The sequence below is a fragment of the Phocoena sinus genome, chromosome 1, assembly GCF_008692025.1.
Source record: "Phocoena sinus isolate mPhoSin1 chromosome 1, mPhoSin1.pri, whole genome shotgun sequence".
NCBI lineage: Eukaryota > Metazoa > Chordata > Mammalia > Artiodactyla > Phocoenidae > Phocoena > Phocoena sinus.
This window is the reverse complement of record NC_045763.1, coordinates 85326617-85348514: the sequence shown is the minus strand read 5'-3', so window position 1 is coordinate 85348514 and position 21898 is coordinate 85326617. Positions and strand designations below refer to the sequence as shown.

General features: G+C 38.9%; 1 long non-coding RNA gene across 1 annotated transcript in view; it reads right to left on the bottom strand.

Moving 5' to 3' along the window:
- Positions 1-599: 599 nt before the first annotated feature.
- Positions 600-21898, bottom strand: part of LOC116741838 — a 115519-nt gene continuing 94220 nt past the window's right edge. The window contains exon 4 of the long non-coding RNA XR_004346289.1: positions 600-701. This is a non-coding gene — a long non-coding RNA (uncharacterized LOC116741838). The remainder of the gene's footprint in view (positions 702-21898) is intronic.

Here is a 21898-nt window from a genome sequence, read left to right as displayed (position 1 = left end):
CCCAAGCTCATGCTGCACAGGTTATTAAATATTTTAATATCACCCCTGCCTCTGATGGTTCTTACATATAGCTTACCAGAACAGGGTGAACTGTTCAATCTTGGTGTCAAGGACTGTGGCTAGAAAACCATACAAGCAGAACCTTTACCTAATCACCACAGTGAAGCTGATTTCTGACTGGGAGCGCTACACACAGCAAGACGGGAATACAGACTAGTGTGGCTATCATCCCTGGAATTCAGGTGGATTTCGGGTGTAGGGTAAAAGAGCCCACAGGATAAGCATCTGTGTGGAATGATTAGATGAAGCTGGGGATATGCTCTCCAGAGGGCAGTCTCCCGAATCCTTTACTCTGACACCCCAGTGGTGGAGAAATGCATCATAGTACTCAAGAGGAACCCATTGTATGACTCCTGGGATCAGTTTGAGAGGCCAACAGACTAGAGCTGAACTGCAAGTTATCATGAGCCCTTAGCAATCAAAACACCCTGAAACACGCATCAGCAGCGAGCTAGGCAGCATAGGAATGCCAGCCTCTCTCACGAGAGCAGATGGGACTTTTCATTCCTCCTCCCAGGCCACCGAGAGCAGACAATTTACCTGTCAGGGCCCATTCCCAATATGGCCTTTGTCTCAAGGTTTGCTTTGTGAAGAATCTGCTTGCGTGGTTCATGAGCCAGGCTGCCCAGGATGAATAGACACTGCAAAGAAAAGAAGTGGATTTCACCCTAAACTGAGAGAAACATTTTCTTTTCAGGTTGACTATTAGACTTCAAATTGTCCTGAGAGGCTTGAAGGTGCGTGCTTCTAGATCACACCAGCACTATAAGAGGCCAGCAGAGAGCTCCTCTAAAGCACAGTTAACTCCTTCAAGCCAAGAGTGATCTTGACTGCTTGAGGCCGAGATTTACAGCTTACAGTAGAACCATGCTTTCCTTCTAGCCCACCATTCTCATTCCCAAGCAAGTAAATGGGTTTCAAAGACCAAGAAACAAATCCCTCTCAGAATGGTCAAGTCAGGATGGTGTTATTGTCACCGGCCTACAGGAGCACAACAACCTGCAGGGACAAAACTCCCTGGGGAACGGTATCTTAGGGCACTAGTTCCAGTTGTCGAAAATCAGAAAATTAAATAGCCTTCGTAAATGGCCACAAAGTATCTGACTAGATTCAATTATTCATTTATGCAATCCATTCATTTATTTATTCATTTATTGTTTATTCATTCAACAAATACTTATTGAGCATCTACATGCCATTCACTAAGTGCTTGGGATACATCAATGAACATAATAAACAACCAGCATAAACATTCATTTCACAGTATGGTGAAAGTGCTAAGTACTATGGAAGAAAGAAAAAGTAGAATAAGACAAGATACTGTGATTAGGAGGATAGGCTGCAATGTTAAATAGAGTTAAGTGAGAAGGTTAAATCGTGACTAAGAAAAATTATGACTGCACGTTAACTAATATCTCTCTTTCGAATGTGAGATTTGATTTGGAATTACAATGAGATTCACAACTACAGTAGAGATATGTACGTGCTGGGCACTGTGGATAATGTGGTCTGAGACTCATGAGTTAACCCTTTATAGTGGATAGTGACTGTTCCCCCACCATCCATCCATCCTTCTCCTGCTAATTTCCCCCAATTTTACATTAATATCCATACCTCTGCCATGCAGCCCATATGCTTTGGAAGAGACTGACCCCACTGTAACCCAGGAATGGAACATGTGCCTCAGGCTAAAAGCCAATCAACATTATCCTATGTCCCGCCCACTCATGGGTGGCCCTTGACCCAAACAGAGCAATAGAGCTGAAGAAGCTACTTGATAGGGAACCCTGGAAAGATGTCCCCATTTTCTTGCTCTTGTAGGCTAATGTAATCTGGGTAACTGCTTTAGGCATTTGAAGCAGCTGGCCCTTGGACTATGTTAGCACACAGAGGTCAGAGTCAAGAAAATCCTAGAGAAACAGACCCAGAACCCAGATCAAACTATGCCTCTGGATCCTTTGTTGACATGAGCCAATGAATCCACTTTCTTATATAGACCAATCAAAGTTAAGTTTTTGTTATTTTCAACCCAAATTATCTTGAACCAAACAAAAAAAGGCTGTGGACAATACCCACCTTGTAACCTCATGTGAAATGTCTTATTCCAGTAATCCCACCCTAAATTTAACCTCTCTTTGTTACCACAATTTACGGACAAAATCAACAATTTTATTGTGAGTCACAGAGAAACAAGTTCTTAAATCAGTAAAAGAAATACTTCCAGAAAACTAAAAATAGTAGAACACGTTGAATTAGAAATGAAAGGTGCAGATGTTAAGGCAGGCTCAGGAGGATCAATTCTAAGGTAGTTTAGGGAAAGGAAATGACAGACACTCTCAACCTCCAGCGGAGTAAATTGTTTCTTGATTCCCTCTTAATGAAAATATTGCACATTCTCTTTTTTTTCTGCAATATAGTCAATGGATTTTCTTGCCCTCTTTTCTTGCTTTTACTTTTTGCATAGATTCGGTATTTTTGTTTTTAATAAAAATGGAGGTGTTTCTGAGAATTTCTATTGCAACAGCAGGGCTTGAACTTTAGGTCAGCTGAAAGGAAGAGTGTGTGCTGTTTCCATGGAAACCATAGCAGTATAATGTCAGGTACTAAGAGGCATCAGGAATGAAGGGATAAAATCCCTGCATCATTTAATAAACACATCCTACTTACCGTTATTTAACTATAGTCTGCATATGTATGCTCTATCTCTTAATAGCCACTTTTCATAAATTTCCTCTGACCACATCTAACCTTTCTAAATTGGTCCTGATTATGCTGCTAAGTAAATAAAGATGAAAGGAATGCCCTCCATTAGAGTATTATAAATGCCTTATTATTCTGAAAACTCATTAGACATATATATATATATATTTTAATTAGAAAACAATATATGGAGACTCAATAATAAGGGTTAACTTAAACCCACAAAGACAAACAGGTAAATTAATACAGGGTTTACATTTTGTCCTTACTTCCTCATCTTATATTACAGGCCTCATTCTGGGTTATTTGCAGTAGAAAAAGATATAAATAGCTTTTACCTAAACCCTCTTTCCTACTGATGTCTCTCCCCTCAAGTTCATGTTTCAAAAGTATGGTGTCTAGGGGAGCAAGAAAACCACCTCCAAGCCTACCAGTCTCTCAGGCAGCAAGGGATGTAGCCAAATGCTGATCAGCCCTGCAGGAGGGAGATTAGTGATCAGCCTTCACAGAGGCAGCCCTGCGAAGAAAGCGTCTGTTAACACTTCTTTGTACCTTCCTGATCGCAGCTCTCCCCACATCCCCCCAACCAAGTGGTCAGTTCCCAACTCTTTCCTCAAGGTCTTGCCTCTGCACATCTATTAGTCATCAAGAAGGAAGGATGAGGGAAGGGAGGAAGGAAGCAAGGGAGGTGGAGGAGAAGGAAGAAAGGGAAGAAAAGGAAGGGGGAGGGAAGAAGGGAGGCTGGACAGGTCCATAAATCAACTTGAGGGAAGAGGGATTAAGGGCTTTTCAACTCGGTCAAGGACTCTGTAAGGAACATTGGTTGGGAGGAATGATTTGTGTGTAGTACTATACACAATCCCTTTATTTGTCTCCCAAACTCAGTTAAGGAGAATTGTGCCAAGTTCCAAACAAACGGCCAGTGACTGGAACTCAGTGAGCAAGGCGTCTTTGTACTGTGGCCTAAGAAGTCAGAAACACTAAAGAGAAAAGGAGCTGTTTCTCCCTTCAGTAGGTGATAATTGGAATAGAAAGTAGTAAACCCGTGGTAGTCAGTGGCTTTGCAAAGCCATTCAGGATTAATAGCCACAGCCAGAGGGCTGAGGGCCTTGTGACAACCAGCGGACCACAGAAGGAGGAGCTAGAGGGAGCTAGAGGTACACCAGAGCAGGAGCAGAAGTGGGAGGAAGCTCCCTGTCAATGATGATCACTGGATCCTATAAGAACTCCCCAGGGATGCATGAACCAGAAAAGGGATTCATGGAGCTGAGGACCAGCAGGTCCATGATTAAGGAATAGGAGCCAGAGACTATGGATTCCCTTTTCTTAAGTGTATCCCTCCTGTTGGATTCAACTGTAACCCAGAAAAAAACAGTAGGCCCATCACTAAATCATCAACAAATCCAAGGGAACCAAAAGGACTGTGCTCCTGAGGAGCACAATCCTGCCCCCAGGAGGTCACAGTTAAGATGCTAACAGGGAAATTTCTTGCCTGATCTAGTCATCACTATCACCACACACACACACACACACACACACACACACACACACACACACACACACACACATACACACACACCCCACTTGTTTGATTTCACCCAGCCCTAAGAAAACCAGAAAATGGAGTCCCAGGAGCATTAAATAACTTGCTCAAGATCATAGTGTGACAGAATTAATAAAGCATGTGTTTATAGGAATAAGGATGGAGATGGGTGAAAACAGGACTCACTCAATTTTTTCCTAGTCCACAGATAATGTGAGTTAGCTAGAGATGAGGCAGGGAAGTCACAGCCAAAGGAAAAAATACTTCTCTTTCTTCGTTCTCTCTTTTGCCATGGACTGAATCATGTCCCCCTGCCCCAAATTCATATGTTGAAAGCCTAACTCCCAATGGGATGCTATTTGGAGGTGGGCCTTTGAAAGGTAATTAGATTTAGATGAGGTCATGAGGATGGGGCCTTTCTGAAGGGATTAGTGCCCTTATAAGAAGACACACCAGAGAGCTTGCTCTCTCCCTCCACCATATGAGGACATAGGGGGAAGATGGCTATCTGCGAGCTAGGAAGAGGGCTTTTATCAGGGAACCAAATCTGTTGGCACTTTGATCTTGGGCTTCCCAGCCTCCAGAACTATGAAAAATAAATGTCTATTGCTTAGTCACCCAGTCTATGCTATTTTGTTATAGCAGGCTGAGCTCACTAAGATAGATTTGGGCACCAAGAAGTGGAATGATGCTGTAACAAACACCTAAACATGCGGAAGCAGCTTTGGGACTGGGTAATAGGTAAGGGCTGGAAGAGTTTTAAGGTACGTGCTAGAATATGGACAATTAAGGGCGATTTTGGTGATATCTCGGATGGAAATGAGGAACGTGCTATTGGTAACTGGAAGAAAGGTGGCCCTAGTTATAAAGTGGCAAAGAACTTGGTTGAACTATGTTCTAGTGTTTTATGGAAAGTAGAACTTAAAAGCAATGAAACTGGCTATCTAGTTGAGATTTCTAAGCAGTGTTGAAGGAAGCTTGGAGCCTCCTGACTGCTTATAGTAAAATGTGAGAAAAGAGAAATGAATTGAAGAAGGAAGTATTAAGCAAAAAGCAACCAGAACTTAAAGATTTGGAAAATTCTTGGCCTGACCATATTACAAAAAATGAGAAAGCGTGTTCAGATGAGAATAGTGAAAGTGTGGCTCAATAAAGAGAAGATAGGATTATACCAGCAAAGACACTGCCAATTTTGAACTTAGGGAGAGAGAGAAAGTGGGACAGAATGAAGGAAGACCGCTAGACACAGATTTTACAGGATGGGACCATAAAGCTATTCAGCTGCAACTTAGCACTATTCCTTAAGGAATGGAAGACAGACCCTAAAAGCCGTTCAGAGATCATCATGTTGCTTCTCCTGCCAGAGGCCCAGGGGGCAGGGCTGGTTCCTCCTGGGTTTCAATGGATAGAGCCACCTCTCCTGTTTCTGAGGCCAGGATTCCTTCACCAGTGCCTCAAAGGTGGTACTCCACCAAGCCAAAGGGCAGAGCCACCCCGCAGAGCTGTGGAAGTGAAGTTGCTACCGCAGTCAACCTGGAAGGGGATCTATCAACCAAAAGATTATTCTCAAAGCTTTAAGATCCAGTGGAATTCACCTTGCTAGATTTTGAACTTGCTAGGGAGCCATCACCCTTTTCTTCTTCCCAACCTCTCCCTCTTGGAATGGAAATATCTACTTTATGCCTGTTTCACCGTTGCATTTTGGAAGCACATAACTTGCCTGACTTCTTAGGTTCATAAATGGAGAGGAATTTTGCCTCAGGATGAATCATCCCACAAGTCTTACCCATATCTGTTCTAGAAGACACCTTGGACTTTTGACTATAGAGTTGATGCTGGATGCTGGGATGAAATGAATGTATTTTGCATGAAAGAAGGACATGAATTTTGGGGGGTCAGGGGCAGAATTCTATGGACTGAATTATTACAAATTAAGACATCTACCATTCTACCTCCAAGACTCCCTTAGCCAATTCACACCCACATCCTAGAGTTTGCTCAGAACTAAACCGGTCTATCACTTCAAGACTCCAGCAGGAATTCTGTTGGTGACAGTAGGATCTTCAATTTCTCTAAAGGAGTATTTTCAACTGCAAATTTGTCCATTCACCTCTGAACCCTTGTTTCATATTGAAATCAATGGAGGTTCATTGTAATAAGATCTTATATTTAGTCATGATCATGATATTTATTTTTACAACTCAGCTTTTTCCCAATATATAAAATATCCTGGATCATAGATTATTTTACAGATTTTTCAAAGGAAAGATTTTTCAAAGTAAAGATGAAAAAAACTGTTTTAAAAGAAATCTTATCTAAGTACAACCTTAATGGAATTTGCACTTCTGACCTTTGAAATATGAATCCAAATTTGACCTACCTGACTACACTATTATTTCTTATTCTCCATATGCCTGTCTACCCACTGAAATCAGTTCTCAGATTGCTCTTTCAGAGGGTTCTCCAAGGTCAACAAAACCTAGGATTACAAATAAAAAATTAATTTAAGAAGTCAAATAACAAGTATCACTAGGATCAGGTCAGAGTCCTCCTTCAGCGGTCTGGTCTATATGTGGGGCAATTAGCATGCAAAATAGCCTCTGTTAATAGCCAACTAAACTATTAATTCAGTTGTGTGTGTGAGAGAGAGACAGAGAGAGACAGAGAGATGGAGCATTTAGATTGAAAGAGAAAGATTTCAATTTACCTAAAAATTGCACTATCAATAAGGCACTCTTTAGAAGATGGCATTTGCAAGGCTGTAAGTGTAGAAAGAATAGGCATACAGAGAACAGAAAATCAGGATGCTGCAGACTTTTATTTCTCATTGAACAGTACAAATTCTGTACTGTTTTTGGTTGTGGCTGGCCTCTCTCACCTCAGTAATCAGCCTTCCTTCAAAAGGAACAATTTAACCTTATTTTCACTGCTCTGTAAGACATTTCTACCACAGAAAAATTCCAAAATTAAAACTTAAACAAAGACTTGGTCAAGCAAGAAGAAAGTCTTTAAGAAGAAGAAAAAAACTCACTGCTAATGGCTGGAAGGCACTGCCCTACAGTGGCTCCTACCCCTGACTGTGTGCTGGAGCTCCTGCTTCTCCAACCACAACTCACCTCATTTTCAGTTAAGGTTGTGTCCTTATTCTTATTTCATATCTTTACTAATGAAAACTAAAATGACAAGTGAGTCTTACACTTCTTTATTTTAATTTTTATTTTATATTGGAGCATAACTGATTACCAATGTTTTGTTAGTTTCAGGTATACAGCAAAGTGATTCAGTTATGCATATACATGTATCTATTCTTTTTCAAATTCTTTTCCCATTTAGGTTATTACAGAGTATTGAGCAGAGATTCTTGTGCTATACAGTAGGTCCTTGTTGGTTATCTATTTTAAATATAGCAGTGTGTACATGTCAATGTACAAATTCTATTCCAATCTATCCCTCCCCGAGTCTTACGTTTCTTGAATCAGCTTAGGCATTCCCTTACAAACATGTTTTTAAATAGGTGAAGTAACTCAGAAAAGGCCATGTTTTCTATTTTTTTTTTTAATGATTATGTTGCTTAAAGATCCTCATTCAGTACATAATTGAAACCCAAATGTAAAGTTATTTTTATGACTTTTTTTTCATAAGAATGAGGCACAACTGAAAAAAGCTTACAAAAAAAGTGTAGGTACAGGGTGGGTAGGAGCAACGAAGGAGGTTTCCTTCGGCTTCCTCCAGACATAAGGCCACTGCAGAAACAAGCAGGTCACTGACATTGATCAAGGTCTCCAGCTGACCTTGATCATTGAATTGAGTTGAGCATCAGCCCACATTGTAGGAAACATCAGGGAAAAAGCACAAGTTTGCTATTAGGGTTTACCATTTGGTATTGAAGATTTGCAGTATCTTTAATCTTATGCCAATTTTATTTGCAATACTTTGAGTCAGCATCACAATTCTTACTAACCCTGTCTTTGAAATGTTCAACATTGTATTATTGGTTTTAATATCACTCGATTCTTTATTCGTATTTTTCTCATAATTCTAAATTAGTGATTTTTATTTAGAGAATAGTTAGCACAATGGTTTTGATTTTTTGTTTGTTTGTTTTTGTTATTCTGGCCACGCAGCTTGTGGGATCTTAGTTCCCCGACCAGGGATCGAACCCGGGCCCTTGGCAGTGAGGGCTAGGGGTCCTAACCACTGGACCGCCAGGGAATTCCCAGCATAATGGTTTTGAGATCAATCCCATCAGGCTTAGGATCCTAGCTCTGCCACATAGTTAGCTATGTGACCTTGGGAGTAATATTTCCCTCTCTAAGCTTAAGTTTATTTATCTGAAGAGATGGGTAATTTAAAAAAAAAACACTATGAGGTTTAAATCCATAACAAAGTAGGGAGCATCATTGCCCAGCAATTTCTCTTCCAAAGATGTCTCTCCTTCTGCCAGCTCTTTAAATGTTGGTGTTACCCAAGCTTCAATCTAAGACCCTTTTTATTCCTCTATGTAGATTCCTCATGGTGATTATAACTTTATTTTGATCACTCAGTGTCCCTTCAAATGTTCCCTGTGGCACCAGTTTTTCCTCTGCCACTGGATGACTATTCCAGCTATTCACCTGTTACCCTTAGCTAACAAAAAGTCCCAAAGTCACTGAAATAGAAAAAACTCAGCAATATCTGTAATTAAAATACCCAATATTGTCTACTATGTGATGCTCCCAACTCAATTTAGAGTTGCAGTTTCTCACCTCTCTTAGCTGAGACTTGATGCAATTGTAATTGGAAAGCAAAAGGAGTCCATGGTCAGCCTTTTCTCTCTTCCCTCACCTGATGCTCTTATTCCTCCTCCCCTATCTTGCTACCCAGTCCTGTAGCAGGGGGAACAGAGAAGCATATAGAAAGCAGCAGAGCTCTCAACTGACTGGCACTGTGTGTTGGGATAAGTGACAGGCTCCCTGTTTAGAGTTTAGTTTAGGCAGATATTTAGAGTCCCCAACAGACTCCTGGAATTCAACACGTCCCACACCAAACTTATTACCTTGCCCCCAGCACATGCTCCTTTTAACTGCCTTGTGACACCAACCATCAACTGGGTAATATGATAAATCTAGATTCATTCTTGTCTTTTTTCTCTCCCTCACCTCATAGCAACTTAGTCACCACCTTCTATTTAATGTATTTCATTTACTGACAACCTCTCCAGTGTGTTCCCCTTCTGCAGCCTCACTACCACTGTCACATTCAGGCTCCTGGAATCTCTTCTCCAGGTTACCCTCATGGACCCACTTCTCAGACATCACAAAGATATCTCTTTTTATTTCACTCTAATATCTTTCTTTTTCTAAAGTGATCATAATATACTGACCGTGCCATGCTCCTGTTCAAAAAGCTGCCAGAACTCCCTCTGCCAAAAAGACCATCCAGCTTCATTTATCTGCCATGTAAGACTCCTCACTTTACATTCCTATCTATTTGCCCACCTCTTTGATCTCGTTGTAGCCTGATTCTCAAGAAACGTTCGAATAACCACTTTTTTTCAACCTTCCAGGATTGTTCTAGCCTCTTTGTATATGCTACTTTGTATCTTTGTATATGCTACTCTACTGCTTGGAATACTCTTCCCTTGCTTCTTTACTTGGAAAAATCTTATCATCTCCAAAAAGACTACTCTCACTTCCTCACCAAGCCATGTTAGTTTTTGCCTCTTCTTTGCTCCTACAGAACTTTCTTCATACTTCTCCAATAGAAACTAATTAGGTGTTACAACTTTCTGTTTATATCTTTCTCCTTCCTTAGATGGTGGGTTCTTGATTTGGGGAACAACAGAAAAATTCAAGAAAACTTGATAAATTAGTGAATGTAAGTATGAACTAAACATTTGGGAATTAAGGAAGCAGAGAAAATATATGAGCAGGTTGGTTGTTCTTTAAATATGAATTTTCTCCTAAGATAAACAGAATAAGACTTTGTTTAATCATGAGCTATTTTCTTATAGAAGGACTATCTGTTCCCAATTCCTAATCAAAATTTTATTTTTAAATGCCTGTATTTATGATCCTTGGGGTGGAGGGTGGAGTGCTCTACATAGCTTTTTTTCCTGCTAATTTTTAGGAAAAGGAAGGAAGAATTGTACACATTGCTTTGCAAACAAATGTGCTAACTGTCACCCTGCAGTGTAAGACCCTGGAGGATGGAAACTATTTTGTTCACTCTGTACTCCACACAAAGCTCCTGGTTCATTGGAGATGCCCCCCCAAAATTTTTTTTATAAATACAAGTAAATCATATGTCCCCAAGAATAAATTTATAAATACATTCATCTTCAAACTCGGAGCTTTGGGACATGTATAGGATAAAACTTAAGAATTAAGAAAAAAGTTTCTGAAAGAAATGGGTCTTAAGATAAACAGTGAAACAACATTCATTGGATGCACAGATCAGAATAGGTTAGCTATGAATGAGCAGGCTTTTTCTGTTTGCCAGGGGTTTCTTCCAAGAGCACATAGAGAAGAGTAGAGGAGGATGAGAGGGGTGGGAGTGATTGGGAGGGTAAGCAGTCTCATTTTCACACTGGAATATACAAAGCAGGAAGCGAAAAGGATGTCCCCCAGGGTACCAGAATTGATGGACAGCAGAGGCTGTCCCCAGGCATCATGATATCCCTATTCTTTGGATTTAACCATCATGCTTTGTAGAATATTTCCCCCCTAAATGATTTCCTCTAACTCCTCCATACATGTTAAATCCTCTAGCAATGTGGCATTCAAGAGGTTAAGTAGCCTTGGTTCCTCCCATAAGGGTATCCTGGCATTGCTCAGCTAATGTTCTACATTCTTCTAATGCGAATGACAACTGCGGAATTTCCCAATGCCCAAGAAGGAAAAGAATATCATCAAACATTCCAACATCTCCCAATTCTCCCTCCCGGCTCACTGTCTATATCTCTGTATAAATGGCCTCATTTTTAACAGAAGTATGACAAATACAACAATAGCATCATTTTATGGCAGCACTAAAGCACATTTTTAAAATGCATTTCATTTCAAAGCCACTCTAATTTAAGCCTTTTGGAGTCTTTATTCTTCTTTCCAGAAGCAGCCTCTGTTTCTGTATGCCACCGCGAGAGCCGAGGAATGTGGATAGCATCTGCCAGGGACGAGATGCTGCCTCCCAAGTCTTTAGTGATTCATAGGCTGTAAATATACTTGATTGTGCCCTGTGCATTTACACCAGGAATTCATAAATGGGCATTTGCAACTTTCAAATGGTTAGCAGTTAATATCACCCCATTTCTAATACAGTCACAAATGCCAACAGCACATTCTCTACCATATCAATTCTGTTAGGTACAATTCAGGTTTCTTTTCTTAGTGCTTCCTTTTATCTAGAATATAAGAAGTAAACACCATTTTCCCTACTTTTACTGTTCCCAAAATCAGTTTTAAATAAATCCTTCAGTTACAAATGCATATTTTCAGACTATTTAAAATTACCCTGAAACACTTCTCATCTAATGGATATGTTTACTTTGCAGAGCATTCAGCTTTACATCAATTTTGTATGTGATGTGGTCAAGCTGACAGCTCTGAGCAAAATGCTACACAGGAGTTGCTTACAGTTGTCCCTATGACCAAGTATCTACTACTCACAGCCTGAAGTATCATAAGGATTATAGCTCTAACTGCCAGTTTCTGTTTTTAAAATATCTCAGGGCAGAAGGACAAGCTGACCTAATCAGGAGGTCATTTGAATAGACTTTACAGTGCAAGGCACAGCTTATGCCTGGTTGACATTCTAACCCAGAGAATTTTTTTTCATCTCTGATTAATGGACTTGACATCCATTTTCCCACTGCTTTTGCTAAACATGTAGTTCAGGATTTATCGTTAAATACCACTGAGCTCATAGGAAACTAAACTCTCACGTCTGTGAAAATATTGTGCCAGAGGCCAGAGGTTCTCCAAAGAGTTTGGATCATACTTAGAAGTATAAAATGGTTCATGGTCTTGGTCCATTGGATATCACAATTTCTCCAATGTGAGATGCCTTTTGAGTGGATAATGGATTGCATGAGTTAGTAACATGATACACCCACAGTTAGGTGATGAGATTTTAAATTAATCTTGAGTAGCAGAACAAGGAGGAAATAAGATGGAGGAAGAAGATATCCCTCTAGTTTCATAAATGGTTGACTTTTCTGTTTGCTCGGCTTCTACATGGCATCCCGTAGTCAAAAATGATAACAGTGTGAAAACCCGAAGCATCCTTCTATCATTTCACTGATTTAAATGATCTAGAATTTTGCTAGTATAGACATGAGACATATCCTCCTAGTTAATCTGCCACTATCAGAACATAATGTTAGACCATTAAAAAGTTCCCTACTCCTTTTAATTATTAAACAGTCTTCTGGTGCACAGGCTAAGGGCATCTGTCATTCATTTCTCTAAAGAGGACATATGATACAGCAACCAAGCCTTCATGGTTAAACTATCTGGGTGTGAAATCCTGCTCTACGTGACCCAAGGCAAGTTATTGTACTTAATCTCGGATTCCCACATGTAAAACTGGGATAATGATAATATTTTATCCATAGGGTTGTTGAAAATATTAAAAAGAACAACGCACGAAAGGGTCTAATATCTCTCAAGATATTAGCTAATATTTGTTATTAGCTAATAATAACAAATATTAGCTATTATTTTTAGCAGGCAAGTGAAATAGTTAATCGCTTTTAAAAAGTGAGAAACAGGGCTTCCCTGGTGGCGCAGTGGTCGAGAGTCTGCCTGCCAATGCAGGGGACGCAGGTTCGTGCCCCGGTCCGGGAGGATCCCACAGGCCGCAGAGCAGCTGGGCCCGTGGGCCATGGCCGCTGGGCCTGTGCGTCCGGATCCTGTGCTCCACGATGGGAGAGGCCCGCATACCACAAAAAAAAAAAAAGAAAAAAAAAGAAAAGTGAGAAATATATTTCTGTTCACAAGCCACATGAACTAAACATGATTTACCAAATCTGTCCCCTAATATAAACAACAAATGACTGTGTGACATGCATATAAAAACAAATTCCCAATGAGTTGAGAAAAATGGCAATCCTCACAACCTTGGTAAGACGAAAGTGACAATTTCAACAGTTTTGCTCATTTGCTATATTGTATAATTGGAGTCGATGTCCTGGGCGAAGCCTAAATACTGGTTCACAGTGACAGCAAGGAAGAACAATGGAACAATCCATGAAGCTGAGTTCAGGTGATCATTTTATTATGAAAGGAAATCAACTGTTACTAAATTAAACCACCATGTGTGAGTTACAGGTGTCACCACATGAATGTGTTGACTGACTGGGTCTCTGCTGTGAAATGAAACATGCAAAATTTAAGTATACTTTTGGAACAATATACGCATTTTCATTTACTTGTGAATTTTAATGCTTTTGTGAAAGCATAACATCTTACTTAGAGCATGTAAATGATTAGTTTCAAAATGAGACATGTAAACGCAGTGTGAGTTCATTCATCGTTCATCATTCCTGCCTGCTGCAAACATTAGCCCTGTGACCAGGTTCTGGCTGCAGCATCCATAACATGCACACCACATCCGTCCTTCCCTCTTCTCCCGTCCTGGGCTAAGAGAGTCCAGAACGGACATGTTAGCAATTCCTAATGGAGGCTCTAATTCCTACTTAGAAGCAAACAGTAAGAAATTAAATCAATTCAATCTAAAAACATACAGTGGCAATGACATTTCACTTGGGATGCTGTTTAAACAGTTAACTCTGAGTGAACTCTTCCTGTTCTTTGGGAAGCGTTTCAGACCTTAATTACTGTGTTCTGTGAGTCTGTGACAGATCGTCCCTTTTTCACAGGCTTCTTGCCAGGATAAAGCAGCCTTTTTTTTTTTTTCTTTTAAGAAGACTACACTTAATTAGAGCTAGAGTAATTAACTCTTTGTGGGTTTGATCTCATTTCACCATTAAATTTTGATTCTGGCTGGAATTGTCTGCTTCTATTGTCTTTATAGAAATTCTTAAAATGTAAACAACTTTGAGCAAAATGTATCAAAGGTAAAAGTTTAAGATTTCTTTTTGAGTGTAGTAAACAAAACTGTAAAAATTTTAAAAAGCAAATGGGAACAATTTCCACAGCAGTAATAGAAACAGAGAAGAGGTCAGAGTGGAGCACAAGCATTCTCTGACAACCTCGTGACCAGAGGCAATTCATCCGCCTTCCCCAAGTTTGTTTCTCCATGCGTACAAAGAAATTGGTAACACCTAACTCACAGGATTGCTGTGACCGTGCCTGGCACATATCAGGTGCTCAATAATTGTGAACCAATTTTTCCTGTCCTCCCCATGTTCAATAATAAAACAGAGCACTCTGCATTTTAATTCTTTGACTCTACTGTGTAGTACACAGTAGAATGGCTGTCATTCTGACGAGCTTTCAAACCAGAAGCACCCCACCACCATCCTGTTCCTCAGAGAGTGTCCTTTTGGGTGACACTGTCTGTTCATAGATCTAAGAAGAAGAGATGACAGACCTGACTTAAAACAGGTAAGTCTGGGATATGAAAGGTTATACTGAATGATAGAGAATGCTGGGAGTTGCAGAGGAAAAGAATTTCACTCTTCATTAGTGATACCCAAATAAAAATTGATCACATTAGGCTCACCATGACAAAGAATAATTCAATCACTAGCATCTTTTAAGATAAAATATAAAGTTCCTTCTAAAAAGTAATTTCGAAAAAGGTGAGAAAAATTCATCTAACTAAAGATGGCTCTATTGCTGTCTCTATTATTTCTAGAAAAATAACTTTATGGATTTTGTAAAAATAAATGATGCATGTTCATTATAAGAAAAGGAAAAGTCAAGCAATAGGAAAAGAACAATGAAAAAGTGGAAAACAATTATCAGAAGCCTACCACCCCCAAAAGCCATGGTTAACAACTAGAGATCACTGTTTCAGGCATTTCTTTCCTCATACATAGAGTAAATTTGATTACACTTTAATTAACTGAATAAGAAGTCAAAAAAATCTCACAAGCTAATTAAAAGCATTAGGAAAAATGCTGGGAGGTCGGAGTTACTATATATAACAAACTAAATGTTTTAATTTTAGGTGGAATCTACTTATTGATTCCCTGCTATAACAAAGCATGAAACTGACACACTTAGACTTTCTCCCCTTCTGATTATTTTATTTTGTATACTGTTAAGGTTTATAACATTTACATTTCATTAACTGTGGCAGATTTCAAATTTTATTTATATATTTGATGGATTAGATGCTCATCACTCATATTTTTATTGTATTTTCATCATTTCAAATTTTTTGATTTATGTCTAGGTGGGCTGAATTATGCCATCCAGTTAAATTTAGATTATTTGTTTTGTAAATTCTGTATTCCTAAAGTTCTTGAACACAGACATGTTTGCTTGTTAGGTTTCAGGGACAACTTGCCTATGTGAAAATTACTGGGGTACATATTCCCCAAGAATGCAGCAGATACTGTTTTCTAGCATTGAGGTACAGGGAGGAATCTAATATCATCAACCTGATATTTTCCCCTTGGTACATGGTTTGAGTTTTGTCTTGATGTCCATTTACTTTTTTAAAACATTCATGTTCAGTAACTTCATTAGGATATATACTGGTATTGATTATTAATGTTTTCCTGGTATATGAGACCAGTTGACATGCTGATGTAAATCTTTATATTACGAAGAATTTTAAAATCTTATTTCTGTATAATTATTTCTGGAGTCAAAATTAATGCTGTAATCACATGTGAGGCCAAGAGAATGTGAGACAGTGCACAAGGGTGCCTGATATACCATGCAAATGCTAGCCAAAGAAAGCTAACATAATGAAGCTAACACCAGCCAAAGTAGGTTTAAAGTAAGAAGGATTATTAAGGATAAAGAGGAACATGTTATATGTTAAAAAAGGTCAGTCCCCAAGGAAAATAATATAATTCTATAGTTGTACGTATTTAATAACATAGTCTCAAAAATCCAAACAAAAACTAACAGAATGAAAAGAGATAGATAGATCCATAATCAGAGTAGATTTTAACGAACCTCTTTCAATATTTGATTGAACAAGTAGATATTAACATATCATAGAGACACAGAAGATTTGAACAACCTGACTAACAAACTAAACCTGTTTGACATACATAGAACACTGCTCACAATAACTAAAAAATGAACATCTTTTTAATGCAAAATGAACATTTTCCAAAATTGACATAATGCTTGGCTATAAAGCACATCTCAACACATTTCAAATGACTGAAATCAAAGAGAATATGTACTCTGACTACATTGGAAGTAATCTAGAAATAAGAAAAATATAACTAGAAAATTCTCAAATACTTGGAAATTAAGCAATGTACTTCTAAATGACCCATGGGTGAAAGAAGAAGTTAGAAAGGAAATTAGAGAATATTTTTAACTGAGTGAGACAAATAGATCAAAATGTGTGATTTGTAGCAGAAGCAGTGCTTAGACAGATATGTTAGTGTTAAAATGCATATATATCAGAGAATAAATAAAGACTAAAATACTATGTGATTAAGTATTGCTTTTCAAAAACCAGCAAGTTAAATGCAGAGAAATTAGAAGAAAGGAAATATTAAAGACAAGAACAAGAAAAATAATGAAATTAGAAAAGTCACACATAATAGAGTAAATCAACAAAGTGAAAATTTTATCCTGTGAAAAAAGTTAAAATTAATAAATTTCTAGCAAGATGCATCAAGATAAAAAAGAGGGAGAGAAGGCAAGCATTACCAAATTCAGGAATGAAAAGAGGGCATCACTACAGATAATATGAACATTTTAAAAAGAAAATATTATAAGCAAATTTATGCAAATAAATTTGAAAATTTAGAAGAGATTTTTTCTTTAAAAAAATACAGGTTATCAAAGTCAAAATAAGAAAAAATAGAAAATCTGAACAATCTTATATCTACTAACCAAATTGAATTCTTTAATTAAAAAAATATTATCAGAAAGAAAACTCCAGGCCCATATGGCTTCACTGGTAAATTCCACCATTTAATAAACAAATAACAGTAATCTATATCTGCTTTATGAGAGAATGAAAAAAGAGGGACCACATCTCAAAGTGATTTTAATTTGGTCAGCAAAACCTTGTTACCAAAACTGACAAGGACCTTACAAGAAAGGAAAATTATGTGAACTTCTATTAAGAACATAGATGCAAAACCCTAAACGAACTCAACAAAACACTCATATCCATAATATATCAGTAACCTCTACAAATCAAAAATACAGACCCAATAGAAATATGGGCAAAGGACTGGAAGGCACATGTATCAATTTCCCACTGCAGTTGTAACAAATTACCACAAAGTTAGTGGATAAAAACAATATAAATTTATTATCTATAGTTTAGAAGTGGAAATGGGTCTTACTGTGCTACAATCAAGGTGTTAGCAGGGCTGCACCCTTTCTGGAGGTTCTAGGACAAAATCTGTTTTCTTACCTTTTCCAGCTTCTAAAGGCTGCCAGCATTCCTTGGCCCATGGTCCCATTCTTCCATCTTTAAAGCCAGCAACACTGAGCGAGTCTTTCTCACACTGCCATCTCTGGTTCTCTCTTCCAATTCCCTCTTCCACTCTTAAGGACTCTTGTGATTACACTGGGTTTACCTAGGTAATCTAGGATAATCTCCTTGTTTTAAGGTCAGCTGATTAGCAACCTTAATTCTATCTGCAGCTTTAATTCTCCTTTGCCATGTAACCTAACATATTCACAGGTTCTAGGAATTAGGACATAGATATCTTTGGGGAGACATTTTTCTACCTACTATAAAACACATCACAAAAGAAGATGTAGAAGTAGCCAATAAAAATATGAAAAAAATATACAACCTCATTAATCACTAGGGAAATGTAAACTAAGATCACAGGGATATACCACTATACCCCTCCAGAATGGTTAACATTAAAAAGTCTGGTAAGATTGTAGAACAATCAGAATTCTCATATACTGCTGATGAGATTTTTTAATTAGTGCAACTGTTACTGCACTCAGGTCCAGCTACTCACCGCATGACAGGCCAATAAGTCACGTGACAAGGTGCTAAGGCAAGGAAAGCCAGCTGACCAAGACGATGGTGGACTAGTGTCCTTAAAAACCAACTTAAGGGCTTCCCTGGTGGCGCAGTGGTTGAGAGTCCGCCTGCCGATGCAGGGGACACGGGTTTGTGCCCCGGTCCAGGAAGATCCCACATGCCGCACAGCGGCTGGGCCCGTGAGCCATGGCCGCTGAGCCTGCGCGTCCGGAGCCTGTGCTCCGCAACGGGAGAGGCCACAACAGTGAGAGGCCCGCGTACCGCAAAAAAAAAAAAAAAAAAAAATCTTAACATCTCAGGTCAGGCAAAGGGCTTTCTTAAAGGCAGTGTAAGGGAGGGGGCTACAGGGGCCATGAGAAGCTTGTGTACAGTTCTCAGATTGGTGGGCATCAAGGTGAAGTTTTGAGCATCACCAACCCGGTTTCAGCCACTCTGGGATCTACATGCTTGCAGTCAGTTTTCATCTAGTGGGGGTCTGTTTCCTATAAAAAACAACTTAGGAACGTGTGTCAGAGCTTTATCTATATCTTTCAGGGAACTGGGAGTTAGGTGACTCTGCTACATGGCTGGTTAATAGTCTAAATTGTTACCAGTCCCCTGGCCCAACAGCCATTCTTTGTTCCTATATCTTCATGTTTCCTAATCATCAACCCTTGAGCCAATCTTTTGAGACTCAGGGGTGACCTGGGAGACTAAAGCAGAAGCCTTTTACTTCAAAGGACAGGGACACAGGGGCTTGTATGTGGTTTCACAACTGCTTTGGAAAACTAGCAGTATCTACTCAAGCGTAAAATTTTAATATTCTAACACCCAGCAATTTCATCACTAGGCCTATAGCCACGAGAAGTGTATACATATATGCGTCAAATGATGTATACACAAATATTCAAAGCAGCAGTAATTTTAACAGCCACAAACTAGAAACTACTGAAATGCCGACATAAAGTGGAATGAATAAGAAATAAATTGTGGCATTTCATACAATGGAGCATTACACAGCCTTAAAGATAGATGACCTCTACTACCATGGAACAATATGCGTGAATCTCATAAACAGAATGCTGAGTGAATGAAGCCAGACACAAAAAGGTACATATTATAGGATGCTATTGCCATTTATATAAAGTTCAAAAGCAGACAAGACTAATTTCTTATAATAGAAATCAGAATAGTGGTTACCTTTGGGCATAGCACACTTGAGAGACAGCAAGAATAAGGCTTTTGGGAGTACTCATTACGGCCTATTTTGTGAAAATACACTTCTAGTTTTTACAATTTTCTGTTTATGTTATATTTCAATTAAAATTTCAATTAAGCTATTGAAATAGTATATGTACTTTGTGTCAAAAAACTTGGGACCTTATTTAGCTTTCACGAATATATGAAAACAGACTCCCGGTTAAGGCAGGCTATAGTATGAAAACAAACCTCACAGTAGACGAATGCTTCCTGTCAGAAGAGCCAAATACCAAAAGGCAAGAGGTTAAAATAAATTAAAATGTATCCATTCTTGAATCAAATGAAAATGTTACAGACCTCAGAGACTATTCTTTCTTATATTTGGACTTCTTTAGTGACCTAAAAGTAGCCTTTTGAAAATAGTTAAGTAGGGCTTCCCTGGTGGTGCAGTGGTTGGGAGTCCGCCTGCCGATGCAGGGGACGCGGGTTCGTGCCCCAGTTTGGGAGGATCCCACATGCCGCGGAGCGGCTGGGCCCGTGAGCCGTGGCTGCTGAGCCTGTGCGTCCGGAGCCTGTGCTCTGCAACGGGAGAGGCCGCAGCAGTGAGAGGCCTGCGTACCGAAGAAAGTAGTTAAGTAACATTATATTCATCCTTTTGAAATGAGAGTTTTTGTCTTTTTATGAGAAACTGCCATTTTCATCATCAAGAAGGTACACAACCTCCTTGACACAGTGATTCTCCAACAAAAACATTTCAATTCTCTTTTTTTAAAATAATGTGCTTGCCAAAAGCCCAGCCATGAGCTGAAGACAGAAAAAGAACAGCAGCAATGTGTGCCCACAGGGGAAAAAGAGAATGGAAATTTCAAACTCTAAAACCAGGAATCTAAAGCATTTTAATGAGAATCCCCATAATAACATGACTAAACCCATTTCCTGTTTGGGTTTTGGTTTTTAACTGTTTTTACAGCATCACACATGGATATAGATAACAATAATAGTAAATAATATTTCTTTTTATATGGTGCTTTATGTTTGTAAAAAACTTCCATATTCACAGGCTCTACTGGAAAATCAGGGTCATTTGAATGAGATCCACTATGGTTCAAATCCCAGTCAGGCCCTGTAGAAGTTATCTAACTTTGGACAAGTTTCTTAGTTGAGCTTCAGTTACCTCACGTGTACAGGGGAGTAAGAACTACCTGAAGTTTAAGTGAGGACAACAGGTAACGTATGTAAGTCCCTGGCACACTGTAAAACAGATAATAATGTGAAGTCTGCGGTACATAGTAGGCACTTGATAAATGGTAGCGCTTGCTATGATTGTCTCATTTGACTTTTATGACAACCTATGAAGGTGGAGACTGAGTGTTTGCTTACCTACCAAAATACCTACCCCATATTAGGCATTCAGTAAGAGTAATGAATTCATAAGTGAACAAAGAAAAGAAAGGAAGGAAGAATCCATTGTCCTAATTTTGTATGAGAAAATCAAGGCTCAGATTTATCTGCCGTCCCATTGCTACTAATTAGAAAAGTTGGGCTGCAAACCCAGTTTTTCTCACCCCAAGCCCAATGTTCATTCCTCTCTTCCAGCAGTGCTCATAACAATATTTACTTGCATTGCTCTGGATGTTGGCATTTATCTTCATTTTGTATGTGTGATTTGTTCTAAGTTAAGGAGTGTCTGGACTCGGCTCAGGAAGAAATTCGGTAAACAAGTTTCATGGTTAGGCTGATAGCATGTGATATTTTAAATATCCCTAAACCATGATAAAATGTGGAATCACTGAATTTATATAGTACGTATGTTTAATACAAAATAAAAATATCACCACAGAAAGTACTGAGCAAATAAATCCTCCCTGGGTTTTTTTCTTGAATCTATTGCCTTAGAAAATTAAACATAGCCAGATAAATGTCTTTCCTAAAGGCATTATAGTAATTCCAAAGTAGCATGTTAGGTCATTTAACTAAGGTTTAGAGAGCACCTTAAACCAGTTCACATCTGGGCCGTCTACGCCCCTTGCCTTTACTGATAGAAATGTGTTTACTGCGGCCAGCATGCTGGGAAAATTATGTGCCTGTCCATAGAATAATAAAATTGCATTTTAAAATGTCAATATGTTATCCAATATAGTATATGCAGAATGGAAACGATCCAGAAGCATTGGGAAGCAAATGAGCTTTTGAGTGGGGAGAACTTTAAAAAGCAAGAATGAGGACAGGAAGAAAAAGAAAACTCTGGAAATAAAGCCAGTGAGATTAAGGACAGGGGCATCAGGACAGAACCCAGACTCAGGAAGCCACTGCCCT